Below are 6,000 nucleotides of genomic sequence, written 5' to 3'. Positions count from 1 at the left end.
AATCTAGTCACCAAATGGGAAAAAATTCAACGCAATCACTGGGCAACCACCAGTTTGTCATAGACAGGGAGGTTGCTGTCCTATTTTTCATATAGTGTGAGTAAGCCATAACATAATCCTCTTCTATGTTTTTTTGTTTGTCAAATGCTGTGCAATCTTAAAGGTAATAGTGGATACATGCAAAAGTACAATAGTTTCAATAGTTTCACAAATGTTGGGGAGTTTATTGACATTATTTATACAATTATATTGCATTTAGTGGAATAAACTGTTGTTCTTAAAACCATCATCGCAGCCTTACTAGCTATAGAAGCATTCTTGATCAAGAACAATTGTTTATTGTGTTTGTTTGTTGCCTTTCAGCATATTTGTTGAGTTACTTCCTCTGCAAGATTTGATAACTGATGAATAATTAAAAGTTTACAAAGCGGATCACTGCCAGTACTGATTGAAATACATTATGCTTTTTGCACAGATCAACACAATTTGCAATGTAAAATGTGACAGTGGAAGAAGTATCTCCATAATCTGTTTTCATGTGAAAGATCCCACTTTGACCTCAGAGGAATATGTGCTGAAATTAGACTCTGTGGTTTGGCTCTGCCAAAAACCTTCAAACTTTGGCCAACACTAATACCGAGGGAAGGTCACGGGGGCAAGTGCAATTTAGCTGATCAACTTTGTCATTTAATATAGGAAATGTACTGATTTATATGCAAGAATTTACACCTACTGTTTATTAGATTTGGGGAATCATAAAGTTGCATGCACACTTTTAACTTTAACATGGCCACTGGAAATCAGATTTAACAAGTACTATTAGTGACTCCCAAAATATATGCATGTTTTAGTGTTTCTGAAATGGAGAAATGCATAATTAAAACTTTTGGCTGTTCGAAGTCCAGATGAACAAAGAGTCCATTAAAATGCTGCCATAGGTAATGGATTTTTTTTTTTTTTTACTCTGGCAAGCATTCTAACTATTCATTTTTGATGAGGACCCAACTCATAAACCAAGTACTTTTATTTTGTTTTTCAGTTTTTCTATTAGTCTGCTGGCAACGCCCCACTGCTTCAAGCTTTCTCTCTGTGATCTGTTACTTACTTTATGCTGTTTTCAAGGACAAAGAATCCTCCACCAGTAGAACTTTACTCCCAATTATCATTAAAAAAAAATCTTACCTTAAAGTACTGTTGGAAACTGGCTCCACAATTTACATATGTAAGAACTGGATGAATAAACGAGTCTGTCAGGTTTACACAAAACTACGTAAATGTCTGAGAAATATCACAGTAACTGCCAACTAACTGGAGAAGCACTTTGTCATTGTGCTGTGGCTCATGTTGCATGACATCCAACTGCAGTGGAACAGGGTTTCTAGTGCTGTCTGGGAGATAGAGACTGAATGGAACCCATCACTATTACCTTGAATGTTTGAGGTCAACCATTTGCCATACTCCTCTCTCTCTGCAAGCAGATGGTAGCATTGCTAGTCTGCCAAGTTTGTGCTGACAAGAATGCGTTTGTGTGACCAAAGTATCCATTGGTGTACATATGTGTACGTGACCACACATAAAATTGTACGCGGCAATAATATGCTAGAGTTGATTTTTATTCATCGTGAAAACCTACTCAAAAATTCCCCCTGTTGTCCACAAACAAGAGTGTACTGGTGTGTTTTCATGTCTATTACAAATCCTGTCACAGGGAAAGGGTGTGATGGGTTTTGACTGGATGGATGTAAAAGGAAGATGTACTGTAACCTTAGAAAATACAAAATGAGATTCAGGCAAATAGTGTGAAGTAGATAATACAAAGGGAGTTAGTGGACCACATTGCATATCAGTATATCCTGCAGTCGGGGTTCTGAGTTTCTCACTGCCATAATTAGCATGTATCAGGAAACTGCAAGCGCCGTCAGGGCAGAGCCTGATCTTCAACAGGTAACAAAGGCAGTGATGAGTAGTCAGGCTTGTAGCCTCCATTTCTACCTTTACATGTTTCAGAAGTTCAAGATCTGATTTCCTTTGTTTGCAGCTTAACTTTGTGTTCACATGTAAAAACACTAAAAGAAAGACTGTACGTGTGTCCTCATTAGGATTCACATTTGTTTTATTGTGTGGAACTGTAGCCTAATGTTTATACTGTTAACTGGTAATTATTTGACAATGCATTTCAGGTCATTTTAGGAGTAAGCAACATATGGATTTACTTTTAAGAAAAGTAATGAATACTGCGTATTAGAGTACATTTCTTGAGTAACGACCCCAAGACTGATGGTCAGCCACCCTATAAGCAGTGGAATGGACAAGCTATCATGAGAATAAATTAAACCACACACAAGTGCAGCTCTTATGGGCTCAGATGGATGTAATTAATAACGATACTACTGGTCATGCCTTAAAGCAAGATCCTTGGCCTAGCGCATCATAATGCAACAGGTAGGTAGGTAACAGCAGTTAGCAGTCGAGCATTCATTTAGGACCCATGAAGAAATCATTTATTGTGTCCTTAATTTACAATGAGTAGGAAAGCACCTGGGTCATTTATAAGCTAATATGCCATGAATTCCACTTCCATAGTGCTCCATAGAAGCCTAAAGTTTGTGCAAAGCTAAGGCTGTTATCCTAGCTTAGCACAAACACAAAAAACAGCTTCCATGAGTTCCTAGTGCCCCGTGGGTTTCTCACAGGCAATTAGGGAAGATCAGGCTATGTCACAGATGGCATATAACCCCTCCCTGCCCCCAAACTAACCATTTGCAACATAAAAATGAAACATTTTGGAAAAAAGTCTATAAATTCTTGATAATAATTTGTAATATGTAATATGGTTGAACTTTCCAAGTACTTCAATGAGTGTCCAATAAAGTTTGGTTTAAGGCTCTACTAATATACAATACATGACTGCGATAAAATGCAGTATTTGAATGACAGGCATTACACTGTTGACATGATATATAGGTACTCAAACTCAAGAGAAGGAAGTGCTCAAACACCACTAAAGCTGCAATGTGAAGGAATATGTGTGTCCCATTGTTCCCAGTTGGAATGAGGTTTGGCAAAGTGCCTTGGAACTCCTCTGAGACCAGAACTGTAGCACAGTAATGTTTACCATTCCTGGATGGCAGCGCAGACACAAATATGATGTCTCACAATGCCTATGGAATCAAAGAACATGTTATTGCTTGTTTGCATTCATAAAAGCATGTAAAGCTTTGCCTGTGCAGCCTCCCCAGCTTCCACATATATTTCCAATCTCTGCTGCATCACTCTCAGAGTATAAAATATCCTTTTGTGGTTGCCATTAACATTCACCCAGGAAGCTCAATCAGTAGCCAATTCTGGTTTTCCCTCCTTTTTGTAATTAGGCCCCAGGCCTTGTTTGGGGTAGGCTTGTGCATTCTGGCTGAGAAGACATGCTGAGAGGGGATTTGTGGTTTGGGAAGCCTGGGCTGGAAAGAACAACTGTCTGCTGGAGCCAACGACTTGCCCCCTCTCCGATTTGACACATGCCCTACACTGTGACAGACTTTGCAGACAGGATACAGCCTCAACATGTGCACAGTCGAGACCTCTGCCAGAGAGCCTGGAGCTGAGAAGCCAGCGCAACAACCAGAAAGGAGTGCGGAGGCCGCAGAATATCCTCTGGAAGAAGATAGCAGCAGTCTGGAGCCTCCTGGTCAAGAGGCTTTGGAGTACAAGCATCGCCTGAGGCCAATAGTTTTAATTCCACGGGCAAAAGTTCCTCATATTGTTGAAATTACCACATAGTCTCGCTTGCATGTGCGCGCAAACTCAAGCTGACACAAAGGCATGCCTGCACATTGTCCACACATTCATAATCACACTTTCATAACCACACATTCTCGTCTTCTTTCCCTCTCTCACACACTCACATGCTTTTCTCAGGGATGTTCTCTTGCCTTGAGAGGAAATTATTTCCCAGCATTGATGCCCTTGGAGAAAAAATTAACTTTGCATTCATACCTGTGCAATTGTGTACAGGAAAAATAAAACAGAACCAACAAGGAGACATTGTGCAATAGGAGCCAGAGAAAAAAAGTTTTTCCAGATTACACCACTAGTTCATAAGCAATGCTTGCAATGTATTATGTATTGCAATCCCTTCAGTTTTAAATGTAACCATCTTACCTCTTTATCAGCATGTATTGAAGCAGTTCTTGACTATGTTATGCAAATGGGTGAATGAGATGCTTTCAGCTGGATCTAAGTAAAAAAAATAAAAACTGCTTTGATGAATATACGCGTGTCAAACATTGTGCACAAAATGAATTTCATTGCGAAAACAGCATTATATTGACATGACAAGCCAAGCAGATCTATGCAAATACCACAGAATTAAGGAAAGTCATTTATTGCAGTGTACACGTGTTAATATTCAAAGGTAACTGAGATGGAACAAAGCGCTCAAAGTTGCAGATTATTGCAAATTTGCTAACTGAGCCCCGGATGGGCCAACTGCATGAAAGACATCTCATTGCAGGTCTTTAAGTTAGGTACTACTTGACAGATCCATCTTAAGCAATCCAGCTACTTACTTCTTCTGCATCCCAAAAAGAAAAAAAGGAGCGGGTCAGGTCGTCCCTGCTCTTGGCCAAAACACTATCTCATCGCCAAGCCCGGCTGTGTGACTGGACAGGGCTGGATTTAGCACTGCATGCCTCATCCATCTTTGGCACTTCCAGTCTCTCTCCCTAAATCAGACAAAGATGGATGAATTTTCAGGAAACCTCACTCCTTCTTTCCATTCACTCCCTCACCTTGGGGAAGTTACCCTGCTGCACTTTTTGCATTTGTCTGCCCCTTACCTACACTCATATTTTTTTCTCGTCTCCTCTACTTTGATCTTGCACAGTCACTCTTCTTACAAACTCTTGTCCCAATCCCATGGTCTTTTCCACAGGCTAGCTCCTTGCCCTTTAGATGCAGTATAATATTATTCAACTTGTTAAAATACTAGACAACTTCAAACAGTTGTGCATGGTCAAAACTTTTCTTTACGGGTTGTTGCCAGAGAAATGTAGTTAACATTCTTGCATTTTAGCTCAAACCATTTTTTGACTTAATTTTGTTATGTAAACGTAACCAAACTGCAACTGAAAATAGAATAGAAAAGGGTCAATCTTGCTACGTGTGCCTGTGGCCTCCTGTGCCAACGGGCACAAGAATGGCATCAAGAACATTTGGCAGCATTATCTGGCATATTTCCATTTGCTAGTTAGCATCATATATATTGTATAGCTGTTGGGAACATCATTAGATCAGTGCTTAGTTATAATGAAAGTATGTGACAACTGATACTTCAAAATGAATGGGGCTATCCATTCAAGTGGTCAAGACTCAGGCTAAACACCAAAAATGTAAACCTCATAATGGTGTTACAGGAAAACTCGAGGGATCCCCAATGTCATTAAGCTTCATCCTCTGGGAACTCTCCGTGTTTTTGCAACATGTTGTTCCAGTTCTTCCAGCCAGTTACTATGTCAGTCCCAGTGTTGCAGTAGCAAAGGCCAGCGATCACCTGTGTCAGTGGGCTTATCGTGTGGGTATGATGAATATTTTAAAAAGAAAACGTCACAGCCAAAAAGCTAACTAAACCCCAACATTTTTATCTGCTTTTGTTTTAAAAAATACTTGTGGGAATCATCCAGTGTCTATCATTGAAATCCATCCAAGAGTTTTACAAATATATTGTTCAAAGCGGGGGCAGTTGATGAGCATTGCCATTCAGAGTCATACACTTGGGTTACCAAAAGAAATTTTGTTAAAACTCTTAGGCGCATCTTTCAATCTTAGGGGGCACATTTTTCATATCTGACAGTGCTTTAATGGTTTACCAGCAAGCATCTTGCCTTTGCCCAAGCACTTGATGATCACAAAATAAAAAAATGTGTCCTGTAATAAAAGTAATATTACTTGAGAAATAACCTAATTCAATCTTTGTCATTCAGTGCAAGTGTTAATTGTAAATCACTG

The sequence above is a fragment of the Rhamphochromis longiceps genome, linkage group LG11 (genome assembly GCF_057381845.1).
Source record: "Rhamphochromis longiceps isolate RC_006_pf linkage group LG11, R_longiceps_female_GT1.1, whole genome shotgun sequence".
NCBI classification, from domain to species: Eukaryota; Metazoa; Chordata; class Actinopteri; order Cichliformes; family Cichlidae; genus Rhamphochromis; species Rhamphochromis longiceps.
The sequence above is the reverse complement of the archived record's forward strand: the minus strand, read 5'-3'. Positions refer to the sequence as shown.